The sequence below is a fragment of the Nelumbo nucifera genome, chromosome 3 (assembly GCF_055504915.1).
Source record: "Nelumbo nucifera cultivar China Antique chromosome 3, China Antique-T2T, whole genome shotgun sequence".
Classification (NCBI taxonomy): domain Eukaryota; kingdom Viridiplantae; phylum Streptophyta; class Magnoliopsida; order Proteales; family Nelumbonaceae; genus Nelumbo; species Nelumbo nucifera.
The window spans coordinates 57,528,669-57,544,660 of record NC_142651.1 but is presented as its reverse complement, the minus strand read 5'-3'; the positions used below and the strand labels follow the sequence as shown (position 1 = coordinate 57,544,660).

Sequence of the window (15,992 nt, the reverse complement as noted above, 5' to 3'; positions counted from 1 at the left end):
AAATTACCGCTTGCACTTGGAAAGTGTAACTATGAAAGCTAGGGGTGAGCATTCGGTTTTTTCGGTTTAAAACCGAACCAAAAAACCAAAATTTTAAAAACCAATTTAACTATATGAAAGACCGAACCGAAACCGAAATACGTGAAAACCGAATAAACCGACCGAATTTTTTTTTCGGTTATTTCGGTTAAAACTGAAATTATTTAATCTGAAAATGCAACACAACGCAGGAAGATGCAGGTGGCCAACGGCACTCGGCAACGATTCAACGCCATTCGTGTTTGGAGCCTAGAGCGCAGGAAGAAGAAGAAGATGACCAGAGCATGGAGGAGCTGAACTGAGGAAGATGCAGCAGCAGCGGCAGTCGGCAGCCGCGGCACTCGGCAACGAGTCAACGGCGTTCATGACTTCGTGTTCGGTGTTACTGCTGGTGCTAGGTGAGCCGGTGACGTCCGGCAACCGCGACAGTCGAAGAGACGAACTGAACTGACATCCGGCAGCCGCGGCAATCAAAGAGACGAACTGAGGAAGATGCAGCCCAGCAGCGGCAATCGGAAGCCAGGGCACTTGGCAACGAGTCAACGCCGTTCGTACTTCATGTTCGGTGTTTCCTGTTGGTGTTGGGTTAATCGGTGACATCCGGCAGCTGCAGTAGTCGAAGAGACGGGATTCTCGACTCTGGTCTGGAAAACTGGAACGGGAAGAGTGGAAGAGGAAGACGAGAGTCCCGAGACAGCAAGACACTTTAGACTCTTTAGTCTCTGACTCTCTAAGTCTCTCTCTAACTCTTATACGCCCGCACGTCAATTTTTCACTTTTTTTCACTTTCTTGTATACACGTTTTGCAGCTTAACTTTGTCATGATTCTTAATTTATTAAATATCAATATAAAATTAAATTATAAATTATAATATTAAATCGGTTTTTTCGGTTAACAGATTTATGAAGTTTGATAACCAAAACCGAAAACCAAAAAAAAATAAACCGAACCCGACCGAAAAACCGATTAAGCCGAACCATTTAAACCGAAACCGAAATTTCGGTTTTAACCGAATTATGCTCACCCCTAATGAAAGCCCTACTATTCTTTGTCTTTAATGGATCTTCATTCATCTAAAAAGACTCATTTCAGTCATCAGAGTTGATTTTTGAAAGAATGCAATTCCAATTTTTGGATAGTTTTAGCCAATGGATATGGTTTTCTTTTTTTTATCTTCTCTTTTTTTGGTAGATGTTGAAATAGACTATGTTGGAGTGTTAAAACTATATTATGTATGAAGAAATGGATAATTTGGGAAGAAAAATTATAATCAGGGATTTTAATGTAATATCAACCTCATTAGGACTGCTTTATAATTTGGATATTTCTATTGTTAATATACAGCATCTCTCTCATTTCAGAGAAATAGATTTGGTTTGGTTCGCTGCCCTGTCTTCTCTTCTCACACCTGTCTTTCTTTTTGTTTCAGTCTCTTCTCTCATATCACACATGACAATATGGGTATCAGAGCAGATAGCCTGATGAGGTGATGAAGATGGCAATGATGATGACTACAGATCTATTTGTTAAGTCCTTTTATGTGTTTTGATCATCTATATTTTCCTTTTCAGTTATAGTTCTGTTTTGTTCTTGTTACCCTTCTGTCTCATTTGGTATCTACCTGTTTTCTAGTCTTCTCTTCTATAGTTTAGATCTGTTTGTTCTCATCATCATGGTTCCTTCTTTTTCTGTCATTGGTTTGTGTTGGTAAAAATGAAAAAACAATAATCTGATTCGATAGCAGTGAGAAAGAGAGATCTTAGTGAGAAGAGAAGAGGAAGAGAAGAAGAGATGGCGAGAAGCCAATAATGATCTGGCCACCCCACTCATTATCTTATATACTCATAAAAGAGACTGAGTACAAAGACTAAAATGCCCTTAATGGGGCGGCTACTGTTCATAACATAGAAACAGCTTCAAAAAAACAACATAAACTAATAGGCATTGGGCCCAATAACACTAACTAATGATTATAAACAAGAAAATCATAAAAAACTGCTGAATCATTAGTTAGTGTTATTGGGCCCAAGGCCCATTAGTTTATGCTTGTGACCGGACCCCAGCCTAAGAGACAAGCCTTTGTTGAAAAGTAGGGCAACCTCCATGATTTTCTTCCAAAGGGAACACCCCGAAGTGGGGAGATTTGAAGCAGTTGTCCAATCACCTCTATCAGTACCATATTTTGCTGCTATTAAACTCCTCTACCAAGGCACCAACTTTCCATTTCTTTCTCAAATCTCCAAACCCATTTCCCCGAAAGGGCCTTGTTGAAGATTTTCAACTTTCTAATCCCCAGCCCTCCTTTTTCTTTTGGCACACACACCTGGTCCAATTGACTAAATGTATTTTCTTCTCCTCCCAACCTCTCCATAAGAAGTCTCTCTGTAACATCTCAATTCTTTGCACCACTTTGGATGGGATTGGGGAAAGGGAGAGAAAATAAGAAGGTAAGTTTGGAAGGGAACTCTTGATGAGAGTGATTCAACCTCCCAAGGAAAGGTATTTAGATTTCCAGGAGGGCAGTTTCCTTTCTAGCCAATCCACCACAGGGTCCCACACTAGAGAGGAGGTGCACTTGGCTCCCAATGGAAGTCCAAGATACTTAACAGGCAAAGAGCCAACCTGGCAAGCCAGCACATCAACAAGAGCTTCTAAATTTTCTACCCTTCCAACTGGTATTAAGCTGCTTTTTGACCAATTAACTTTCAGCCCCAACACCACTTCCAACCAAATCAGCACCCCTAGAAGGACTTCCAATTGCTCCATTTCAGCATCAATGAAGTAGAGGGTGTCATCAGCAAACTGCAGCAAGTGAACCGGCTCCCCCCCCCCTGGCTTGATTCAAAACCTTTCCAGAGCCCTTCTTCCCCTAAAATTTCCATCATACAAATGAAGAGGAGAGGGGGACAAAGGACCCCCTTGCCAATAAGCCCCTTGAACTCTTGAAGAAGCCAGCTGATTGGTCGTTCAGTAGAACTGAAAATTTTGGAGAGGTAACACAAACCTTGATCCAACTTCTCCATTTCTGACCAAAATTCATCCTTTCCAAGACGAAATCCAAGCATTTCCAGTTAACATGATCATAAGCCTTTTCCAAATCCAGCTGAAAAATAATTTATGACAATGTTTTTCATTTCTGTCCAGCTCTCTCCTATCTGACCTCCTTGCTCTAACCTCTCAAAATGGTTCAACCTTTTCCTCTCATTGGCCATTTTGCGGAAAAAAACTAGAATTTCTGTCTCCCACTTTCATCCACTTAACTTTGGATCTTTGCCTCCACTTCACTTCATCCTTATAGGCTAATTTATCTAGGGACAAATTTGCTAAGAGTCTTCTTCTCTCCTCTTCAGATAAAGGACCATTTTCTTCAGCTGTATCCAATTTTTAATTACCTCTAAGCAACTCTTTTTCTGACTCTGACTTCCCTTGATACTCGAACCTCCAAGTTTTCAAAAAGTCCTTCATTTGAATAATCTTTTTTGCCAGGATAAAAGAACTTGAACCCTCAAATTGTGATTCTGACAGTAGGGGGACCAGCCCTTCTCCAAACCAGGCAATTTCCATCTTAAAAGGGCATTTTCTAGTCCCTTGTGAACCACACACCAGCTGGATGGGGGAGTGGTCTGAGACTGGGCGTGGGAGAGCTGCCTGTTTTATATGTTGAAAGTTGTCTTCCAAACCTAGAGAAATCAGAAACCTGTCTAACTTAACTAAGACTGGGGATTCTTCGTTATTTGTCCAAGTGAATTGAGCCCCGAGAAGAGGTAGGTCATCAACTCAAACTGATTCGAAAACTCTGTAAATATTCTCATTAAATTGGTTCTCCTAGTTCCCCCATTTCTTTCTTCCAAAAATCTCACCACATTGAAATCCCCACCTATCACCCAAGGAATGGAGTTCATACCTCTAGCATCTGAGTAATCAGTAATGCCATATACATTAGTAAATTGGCCTTGAAAACCCCCTTCCAACTCCAGAATAACTGACACTGAAAAATTCCCTTCATAGGAAGAAATCAGTTACACTTTGATCTGTCCCGCATGATTAACAGACCCCCTGCACTACCCCTTGCTGCCTTACTCACCCACCTTACCTGACCTTGTCCGCAAGTGCACCTCACTATTCCAGCCTCCACTGAGTCCAGTTTTGTTTCTTGGAGAAAAATCACATCCAACTTCCATCTTTCCAGAAGGTCACACACCACCATCCTCCTACCTGACCCTAAACCCCTCACATTCCATGAAAGAATTTTTAAATCCATAAACTGAGAAGAGAAACCCACCAATCCCCTGAAGTTACTGCTTCTCCCCCCCCCTGAAGTACCCTCTCCTTTCCCGGCCTTCTCATTTAGACCCCACGAAAGCCTCATTATCTCCATACTTTTCTTCTGTCCTTTTCCTCCCTTTTTTGCATTTATTTTTCCTTTTTCCTCCAGCCATCTTTTTTCAATATTTTTTCCTCTTCGAGCCCTGCAATAGAGACACCCAAGATATTCCCCAAACCCAAAAGTTTTGAAGTTACCCATGCCGAAGTAGCCTCCAGACCTTTCCCCTTATCTCCCTCCTTCCCTTTGACCTCAAATCCCTCTCTGATTCCCTTCGCCAACCCCAACCCACTGCCTTCTCTCTCTTCCCACCCCACAACTACAGAAAGAGCATGTCTCTGACCTACAAGTAAAATCTGATCTGAATTCTCGGCAAGGGCTTCCAGTGTTGCTATCGCTGCCATGGGGATTGCCTCTGCCATCTCCAACCTCGGACTGGACACAGAAACGAATGTTAGAGCATCATTTTTTCCATCCATTTGCTTTGTTGGAGGCGAACTGTCTGGCTGGGGACCTTTTTGTTACTTGCTATTGTTGATTGTAATGCATCTCTTCATATAAACTATTAATGTGCACATTTATTATGTAAATACACTTTACTCATAATTATTTGAACCTTAGATTTCGTGTTATTGATGTATTTATGGGATTTATAAGAGTTCCCCTAATGCATCCAAGGATATTCATATCTTTCCAATGTATCCACGCGTATCCAAAGCATATCACAAATAGTTTTCAAGGCATCTAGGAGATTTTGGCTGACACTAGGGAGCCTAGTCCCCTAGGCAATAAAAATTTTATAATGTAAAAAAACTAATTTTTGGTTGATTCTCTAGTTTTATATACCATTCAGCATGTATATTAAGTGAAAAAGAAAACAGCAATTCTCTTTATTAAGAACATTAAATTTCCTCTAAAAATGTGGCTAATCATCACATCTAAAAGATAAAAAACTTATATATATATATATATATATATATATATATATATATATTCATTATTTTCAAAAAAAATACTACTATAATAAGTATTTAATAGAGCAAGTTCATATCAATTAGCAGCTAAAGAAGATTATTAACTTTATATGATAAATATTCAAGATGCAAACTAAAATAGAAAAAATAAGGATGGAGTTTCTGTTTTATTTAATTAGAGAAATAGAATAGAAAAAAAAAAAGAACCTCATTATAATTCTATTCTTTCTTTCCTCTTTCTTTTTTTCTTTCTTTCTTTTTCTCTCCTCAAAACACTTTGATCTTTTAAATTTCAATAGTAAAACATTAAAACAGTTGTCGAGTGTAGGAAGAGAATAGGATGTGTTAGTATTCACACCCAAAACATTTCATTATATACGAAGTCAGAAATTACAGTTATGTTCGTCCCTATAAGGGCACCCAAAATACAAAAAACAGAAAAATACAACAATACCCTTAAGCCAAATGCACATTCTCAACACTCCCCCCTCAAGATGAGCATAGATATCTATCATGCCCAGCTTGCTAAAGTTTCTATCAAGTTTTGGCTTGTTGAGACCCTTAGTGAGGTAATAAGCAAGTTGGTTCTCTGACCTAACAACAAGCACACATATTTCTCCATTGGCTATCTTTTCTCTAATGAAGTGTCTATCAACTTCATTATGCTTTGTCTAATCATTTTGAACAAAGTTATGAGCAATGTTTATGGCAGCTTGATTATCATAATGTAGGATCATTGGGGTTTCAGCTTGGATTCCAATCTCTGATACACCATGAGCCATAGCTCTACATTCGGCTTCAGCACTAGATCGGGCAACAACAAATTGCTTTTTGCTTTTCCAAGACACAACATTACCTCCTACCAAGGTGTAGTAACCGCAGGTGGATCTATTATCATCTATAGAACCTACCCAATCAGCATCAATATAAGCCTCGGCCTTGAGATGTACCTAGTTAGAGTATAACATTCCTTTACCTAGACAGCCTGCAAATGTGAAGTTCTAGGGTTGTGCATATACTTACTCGCCATGCTAAGAACATAGAATATATCAGGTCAAGTCAGGCACAAGTAAAGAAGCCAACCAACACCTCTAGTAGACATCCTTGTCTGGAAGAATATCTCCATCATCAACACTCAGTTTACGATTGGGGTCAATAGGAGTTTCAATTGGCTTACACCCCAGTTTTCCAACCTCATGAAGGAGATCAAGGACATATTTCCTCTGTGAAATGAATATCCCTCCCTTTGACCTTGCCACTTTGATTCCAAGAAAACATTTGAGATTCCCAAGATCTTTGATTTCAAATTCAGAAGCAATGATGACTTTAGTTGGTTTATCCCAAAGTGATCATCTCCAATGACAACAATATCATCCACATACACTATCAACAAGGTTACTAGGCCATTAACCCTTCTTATAAACAAAGTATAGTCCGCTTGTGATTCTGTAAACCCAATTCTAAGAATAGCCTTCCTGAATCTATCAAACCAAGCTCTAGGGGACTGTTTAAGACCATAAAGAGATTTTCTTAGATGACAAACCTTCCCCTCACTATTAGGTAAGATCATACCTGGTGGTAAATCCATATATACCTCCTCTTGAAGATCTGCAATTAGAAAGGCATTCCTCACATCCATTTGATATAGAGGCCATGAATAATGAGCAACAAGAGACATAATGACTCGGATAGAGTTCATTTTGCCTATAGGAGCAAAGGTCTCTTGATAGTCAATCCCATATGTTTGGGTGTATCCTTTTGCCACCAACCTAGCTTTGTATCTTTCAATTGATCCATCAACCCGATGTTTAATGGTATACACCCACTTGTAGCCTACTAGGACTTTGCCTTCAAGAAGAGGAACAAGTTCCCAAGTGTGGTTTTTTAAGAGAGCCTCTATCTCTTAGTTCATAGCATCCTTCCACTGAGATGACTACACTACATTTGAAACATTATGAGAGACAGAAACAGAGGAGATAGCAGTAACATAGGCATGATAGGAAGGTGAGAGAGCATCATAAGAAAACATAGTTAGTGATGGGGTAGGCAGTGCGTCTCCTTTTTCGTTTTCTAACTACAATGGGAAGGTCAAGGTCAAATTGTGAGACATCATGCTCAATAATAGTAGGAGAAGGAAGTTCAGGGTTGCTTTCAAAGTTACCTAGAACCGGGTGATTAGATTGTTGTGGACATTCAACCTCAGGAGTATCCTTCCTTCTGCACCTTATAAACCATTGTTGCCAGGATCGGTGGAGAGAAACAGGGAGAGGAGGAGGAGGAGCAAGAACACTGTTACTACAAGAGGAAGATGAACTAGGAATGTCCATAGAGGTAGGAACAGGAAAACAAAAAGGAGTCTGATTTTCACAAACACTCTCCCCTTGAAGAAAATGACGAGTAGACTGAAAATATGGAGTAGACACAAGGAATGTAACATCCTTAGATACATACCTTCAGCTAGTGTGGGGATCAAAGCACTTGTACCCCTTTTGGACTGGAAAGTAGCCCAAAAATATGCATTTGATAGACTTAGGGTCAAGTTTAAGGCGAGGACTCATGCCATGAACAAAGCAACTACAACAAGGCATACTGAAAATAGGATCCTTAGGAAACAAAAGTTAATGAGGGGATTGAAGAGAAAGGGATCGTGAAGGAAGTCTATTAATAAGATACATTACTGCTTCAACTGCATCTCCCCAGAATCGAGTTGGTACATTTATCAAGAAGAGTAAGCCTCTAGCCACCTCAACATGTTTGTTTTTTCTCTCTGCTACACCATTTCCTTCAAGGAATAATCACAAATGCTTTTCAAAATACTCCTTACCATTGTTAGACCTTATTATCTTAATGTGCCTTTTAAATTGTGTTTCCACCATCTTGAAGAAGTTTTGAACAATGGAAGGAACCTCATCTCTACTCTTCATCAAGTATGGCCAAGTATATCTAGAGTAATCATCAATGAACAGTATAAAATATTTATAGCCGCCCATACATGGAATAGAGTATGGGCCCCAACATCAGTGCGTATCAAGTAGAAAGCAACACCACTCCTATTACTTGCAGGATATATAGTTCTATATTGTTTTGAGAGATGATAGACTTCACATTGCATACCCAAACTAGACCTAGACTGACATAAGTTTGGAAACAAAAACTTAATAGACTTAAAAGACACATGACTGAGGCAGCAATGCCACAACTTCAAAAGACTCAAATTTTCATCTTGACATGACTCCGTTCGGCACAGTAATCCTTGCTCATAGGTTTGATCAAAAAGGTAAACTCCATCAGATTCATGTCCAGTTCCAATCGTCCTCCCCGTTCTCAGGTCCTGAAAAACACAATGAGAAAGGAAAAAGTCATTGAACAATTATGGGATTTGATAAGAGTGCTAACAGATAAAAAATTCTTGTACAATTGGGAAAATGATCACGAGTAAGCTTAACTTCCCCCAAACCAGAGATAGGGGTCTGAGATGCATCAACTATAGTGATTTTTCCTTCCCTTGGAGCCAACTTATAAGAGGTGAAGTGGGAAGGCATACCAGTCATATGCGCACTAGCTCCAAAGTCCACAATCTAGGAGCTAGTAGGAGAAGATTGACAAGCAAGTGCAGTACCTGTTTTCGCAAAAGCACTGGAAGGATTACTAGAACCAGTAGAGGCAGAGGGCCCAGGCTTCTCAAGCTAAGTCAATAAAATCCTGAGCTTCCATCACATCAGTGGAATCATGTGTGGGACCCTGTACATTAGGAGGGCAATCAACTCCAACAGTAGCAAGATGAGCATTACCCTTTGTTGTTTTAAACTTGTCAGGCTTCAAATGTGGATTCAATTTCCAACACTTGTCCTTCATATGCTCGGCCTCTTGCAATAATCACGTACCACGTCATCATGCTTTTCATTAGTACCATGTTTGTTTGTACTCAGCATGGACCTTGAAGACATGTAGGCAAAATGATCCATCACTGAGGTCTGCATCACCCTTCTACTCTCCTCTCCCTGCACTAAGGAATATGCAGTAGCAAGGGAAACAATATCTGCTCTCAAAATATGTTGTCAAGTAAAATCATACTCACAATTCAATCCAACCAAGGAGTCAAACACTTGATTCTTTTCAACATACTTTTGATACTACTCATCGTCCTCAGGGTTCTTCCATTCCAAGTTCTCCAAATGGTCCATTTCTTCCCATAGAGATTGCAAATAAGAGACATACATGGCTATAGTCCTCTCCCCCTAACGCATATTACAAGCTACTCTTCGAAGTTGGTAGACTCGAGCTGTATTTTTGCCTGAGAGTATGTGGTTGTAACACAATCCCAAATATCCTTGGCAGTGAAGAGGAACATGTAATTGTGGGCAATATGTGGCTGCATTGAACACACCATCTATGACATAACCAAAGAATTATCCTGTTCCTATCTAGCAAGTTTGGGGTCATCAGCTTTTGGCTTCCCCTCTCTACCAGTAATAAATCCTAGATTACCCCTACCTCCGATAATAAGCGTGGCTGATTGAGCCCACTCTAGGAAGTTGGTTCCATCAAGTTTTACAATGGTTATCATACCACTAGAGACATCGACATTACCCAGAAGTATTCCGACAACAGTTTGTAACTCCTTAGGCACATCCATTTGAATTGGGTAGGCCTTTTAACAGTTCTATAGCACTCCAAAAACCAACCTACACAAACAAGACCCATAAAAGATGGAAAACACTTGGTTGGAGTCCAATGGGAGGCCCAAAACTGAACTAACGGCAATATATGAAGGAAAAAAGACCTCCCGAAGAAAGATTAGAGGTCACAAAAAATGTGGAACCACTTCCCATGCCTCTAGGGATGCCAAATAAACCAAAACCAACAAGTTTCAAGAATGCATCAAATTCAGACAAGGAGGAAAAAATCCAAACATCGAACCAGTATTTTTCTGTAATTTCTGATTGTAAAATCAGGGAAAAATCAGACACATCAGATGAAGATAAGAAAGAACCATACCAAAATAACCCTAAAATCAGAGCACACCAAAGAAGATCATATTCAAGGGTTGTCGCCGGTACCTGTGCAGAATGCTGACATCATTCAGCGGTGGTCTGACGTCAGTAGGTCTTCTTGAGTTCAGGAGTTGACAGAGAAACCTAGTCAAAGATTTCTTCCCGCTCTGATACAAGTTGTCGAGTGTAGGAAGAAGAAGAAGAAGAAGAAAAGTTATGAGAGAGAATAGGGTGTGTTATTGTTCACACCCACAACATTTCATTATATACTAAGTTAGAAATTACAATTATGTCCCTATAGGGCACCCAAAATACAAATAACAGAAAAAGATAACAATACCCCTAAGCCAAATGCACATTCTCAACAAAAACAAAGTATAAATGATATATATAGCATATAATAAAATGTATTAAGACATAGTAGATGTTCAAGACTGCTATCAACCTTGAACCCTAATAGATTTCAGGTTCGAAAAAGGAGAAAAAAGTATAGAGGAGAGAGGAGAAAGAGTAGAGAGAGAGCAGTAGAACACAAGAATTGAAAGGAAGGACAGAATCTGAATGTTCTGTCGCTGCCACTTCTATTTAGTATTTATAGGTTATGCTAGTTACATGAAAGGACAAATCTGCCCTTCGTATTTACATAACACATAAAACAATATAAAACTGAAATATAAATAACAACTGGAATAACAGATTGACCATCAGCTAACCCTAGGATGACTAGGGCACATTCTACCCTACGGATAGAGTAGGACCACAGCTGTGGGGCCCACATCAGTGTTCTCTACACTCCCCCTCAAGTTGGGAATAAATGTTTATCATTCCCAACTTGGATAGATTTGCCTCTAGCTTCTTTCTTGATACGGCTTTAGTGAGGATATCTGCTAGTTGCATACTGGATGTGATGTAAGGGAGGCAAACTTCTTGAGATGAGACCCTCTCTCGTACAAAATGTTGGTCAACTTCAATGTGTTTGGTTCTGTCATGCTGCACTGGATTATGTGCTATATTAATAGCTGCTTGATTATCACAATACAGCATCAGAGGCTTCTCATACTCAATACCCAACTCCTCAAGTAGAGATCTCAGCCATAGGATTTCAGCCACTCCGTTAGCCATTGACCTGTATTCTGCTTCAGCACTAGATCGGGAGACAACACTTTGTTTCTTACTTCTCCAAGAGACAAGATTACCTCCCATAAGAGCACAATATCCTGAGGTAAACCTTCTGTCATCAACACTCCTAGCCCAATCGGCATCCGTATAGACCTCCACCTTCATGTGGTTATTGTTCTTGAACAGTATACCCCTACTCGGGCATCTCTTCAAGTATGCTAATATCCTTTCTGCCGCAAGAAGATGTGTAGTTCTAAGAGAATGCATGTACTGGCTGACAACACTAACAGCATAAGTAATATCTGGCCGAGTGAGACAGAGATATAGGAGCTTTCCTACCAATCGCTGGAACATAACCTTGTCTTCAAGAGGCTCCCCACTCTCTGCACTAATCCGGTGGTTCTGTTCAATGGGTGTATCCGCAGGCTTGACACCTAACTTTCCAATTTCTGCTAGCAGATCTAGGACATATTTCCTCTAAGAGATAAAGATCCCATGTTTGGATCTAGCAACCTCAATACCCAAAAAATACCGAAGTACACCAAGGTCTTTCACCTCAAATTCTTGATGAAGGAGCTGTTTAAGGAACTCAACCTCATGGCTATCATTCCCTGTCACCACAATATCATCAACATATACTGTAAGTAGTGTCAATGAGGACTCTACCCTCTTGATGAATAGAGTATGATCTGACTGGGCCTGTACGTAACCAAGCCCTAGGTGACTGCTTCAAACCATACAAAGCCTTGTTGAGCCGGCAGACCTTCTTACCTATTTCAGCATCATAGAATCCAGGAGGCAAACGCATGTAAACCTCTTCCTGCAGGTCTCCATTCAAAAAAGCATTTTTCATGTCCATTTGGTATAAAGGGCAAGTGTGACTTGCTGCAAGGGATAATATGACTCAAATGGTGGTCATCTTGGCTACCAGGGCAAAGGTCTCCAAGTAATCTATACCATAAGTTTGGGTATACCTCTCAATGGATCCATCTGCATTGTGCTTCACGGTAAATACCCATCTGCAGCCAACTGGTTTCTTTCCTTTGGGCAGATCAACTAGCTCCCAGGTGTTATTTTTCAAGAGGACATCCATCTCAGCCTGCATTGCATCTTTCCATTCCGGGATGGATAGGGCTTCTTGCACTGTTCTTGGAATAGGGACATTGGCAACGGAACTAAGGTAGGACCTGTAGGTAGGAGATAGGCGACCATAGGATAAAAACTGGGAAATACAGTGGGCTGTAGATGTGGTACAATGTCGTTTCCCTTTACGGATGGCAATCGGAAGGTCAAGGTCATCTGCAGGAGGTGAAATGGCAACAATAAAGGAAGTCTCTGTGGGCCCTGGGACTGTAATACCTGGACTTGGAGCTGCAAATAAGATTGGAGTTGGCATGGACTGCTGATGACCGGGATCAACCTGCCTACATCGCCTATGATAGACCCTCAACTCCTGATCCCTCTGACCACCCTCACCATTGCAGCTCTCATCGCCCAATGGAATAGGTAAAGGAACTGCCCCACTCTCACTGCTCTCCCCCTGAAGAAAAGGACTCAAACCCCCACTCTCACTGCTCTCCCCCTGAAGAAAATGACCCAAACCCCCACTCTCACTGCTCTCCCCCTGAGGAGAAACCCGAGGATAATAGGGTGTCTCCTCAAAGAAAGTGACATCCATGGAGACAAACTTCCTCCCTGAGACAGGATCATAGCAGCAATAACCCTTTTGAGTTTGTGCATAACCAAGGAAAATGCATTTGGAGGCCCTGGGTTCGAACTTGGAGTGATGGGGTCCGAGAAGCTGCACAAAGCAGGTACAACCGAATGTTTTAAGGGGAATAGAAAACAACTCCTCACTTGGGTAAAGAAGGGAAAAAGGAGATCTCATATCAAGGACCCGGGAAGGAACCCGATTAATAAGATATACCGCCGTGAGGATAGCATCACCCCAGAAGCGAATAGGGACATTGGAGGTAAACATAAGACTTCTAGCCACCTCCAAGATGTGCCTATTCTTCCTTTCTGCAATTCCATTCTGCTGAGGTGTACGAGGGCAAGAGCTCTGGTGTATAACCCCATGTTAAGAAGGTAAGATGCCAATGGTTTAGCAAAGTATTCCTTTGCGTTATCGGATCTAAGAACTTTGATCTTGGCATCAAATTGGGTTAGGATCATTTGGTGAAAGTTTTGGGTCAGGGCAGGAACCTCATCTCGTGAACGCATGAGATAAATCCAAGAAAAACGGGTATGGTCATCAACAAATAACAAGAAATATTTGTACCCACCCATGGAAGGGATGTGATAGGGCTCCAAACATCAATATGCACAATATCAAAAGAATTATTACTCCTTTTATTACTCAATAAATAAGACTCTCTACAATGTTTAGCAAACTCACAACTTTCACACTGCAACTGAGACAACTCACTAGACTCAAATAAAGTAGGAAACAGACTCTTTAGAGACCGAAAGAACAAATGACCCAATCGGTTATGCTTTACACTCTGAGAAACAAAAGACATCTTCTCTACTTACTCTTCTTGACGAGACCTCTCCCCGAGCAGATAGATCCCATTCGCCTCACGGCCAATCCCAATCACCTTCTTCGTCTCCAAGTCCTGAAAAACACATCAGTCAGGGAAGAAGGTTACTGAGCAGTTCATATGCTTGGTAATACTACTAACTGAAAGAAGATTAGTATCAAGCTTAGGAACGTGCAAAACAGATGACAGGGAGATAGTATATGATAACTTGATGTCACCCTTCCCAGAAATAGGGACCAGGGAGCCATCAGCAATAGATACTTTATCCCTACCCGAAGACAAATGGTAAGTGGTAAACAGTGAAGGCAAGCTAGTCATGTGATCGGATGCACCTGAATCTATTACCCAACAAGGTTCAGTAGTACCTGGAGCTGAAGCATGGTAGGCTGAAGCTCAAGTACCTGAATGTGCGAAGGCAGATGTGGCAGGAGCTGATGGTGACTGCGGTGGCTGAGCTGAACTTCCAACTTCCTTTTCTAACTGTATTAGGGCAGCCCGAACTGCAGCTAAGGTCTCTAAAGGTGTTCCTCTTGTGCCAGATGAGGATGTTGAATCAGTGTTCATGGCTACATGAGCATTGCCCTTCTTGCTTCTCAACTTTGCCAGAACCAAGTGAGGATGCAGTTTCCAACATGTTTCTTTTGTATGTTTGGGTTTCTTACAATGTTCACATACCACATCCTTTTTGTCTTCCTTCCTCCGGTCCTACTCTGAATCACCCCCTAATTTGGGTTTGACAACTACAAAGGCTGGTGTGAGAGGCTGAGGTTGCATCATAACTTTCCTTCTGGTCTCTTCACTATGTACTAAGAAGTATGCCTGAGAGAGAGTCACACTATCTCTAGTCAAAATTTGTTGCCGCACAATATCATACTCTGAATTTAGGCCCGCCAGAAACTCAAATACCCGGTTTGTCTCGACCTGCTTTCTATATATTTGTGCATCTTTGGGACTCTCCCACTCAAGAGTCTCTAAGTGGTCAATCTCACGCCACAAAGACTGCAAGGTAGAGAAGTATACTGAAATCGGTTTCTCTCCTTGTTTAAGGTTTTTCACTTCACATTTTAACTCATATGCTCTGGCAACATTAAGGGGTTGGGAATAAGTTTCTTTCATAACATACCATATCTCCTTAGCTGTCTTTGCCCACAAGTAATTTCGGATAATATGAGGCTACATAGAATTACACAGCCATGTCATAACCAAGTAGTTTTCTTGGATCCACTTGGTATACGTAGGGTCTCCCTTGGGGGGTTCTTTCACATCTCCCAAGAGGTACCCTAATTTACCTCTTCCCCCAATAGCCATCACGGTTGATTGAGCCCATTCCAAATAGTTTGATCCATCAAACTTTATGGTTGTAATATGACCACCTGTCTCAGAAACACTACCATAATTGTTGTTCCCAAAACTGCCTTCTGCTTGATTTTTAAACTCCATCTCGGTCAAGTCTCAAAAACAGCACTTGGACTACCAATCACAATCAAAAACAGTGTAACACCAATCTGTATTCACAGTGTATGTGCACAAAACAGGTATAAATCTAATCTGAAACCAACTAGCAAACAGAACAGCAGCAGTCCGTACAGTTCTCACCCCTTGAGAGAGTTCGAAAACTCCAAAAGGATCTGAAAAATCAGCTTAGAAGCAGGTCTGATATGCTTGGCAGAATTAGGGTTCTAATCAGTCCTTAAAGAAAACATTTCAATTGCACATTCCAATCAGTACCGTACAGATATACTTGCAGTAGGGTTAATATGAATCCCTAAAAGCTGATCAATGCTAACAAAAACTTGAGGACTGCTCCAGGTAAATCGCAAGGTTCAATCTAACATTAGGGCTTGCCGCAAGATCACTTTCAAACCCTAGAGTAGGAGAAAAGAACCCTAAGGCAGTTCGGCCCAACAGTAGGGTTTGCTGTAAAACCCTAGAGAATAGAAGGGAGAAAACCCTAGAATGGTTCGGCTGCCCTTTCCAAATAGGTCCAACCTATCCTCT

The 15,992-nt window shown here is 41.0% G+C and overlaps 1 protein-coding gene across 2 annotated transcripts in view; it reads right to left on the bottom strand.

The window, feature by feature from the left end:
• Positions 1 to 15,992, bottom strand: part of PTAC3 (plastid transcriptionally active 3) — a 110,459-nt gene that overhangs the window by 61,513 nt on the left and 32,954 nt on the right. The gene's annotated exons all lie outside the window — the stretch shown is intronic.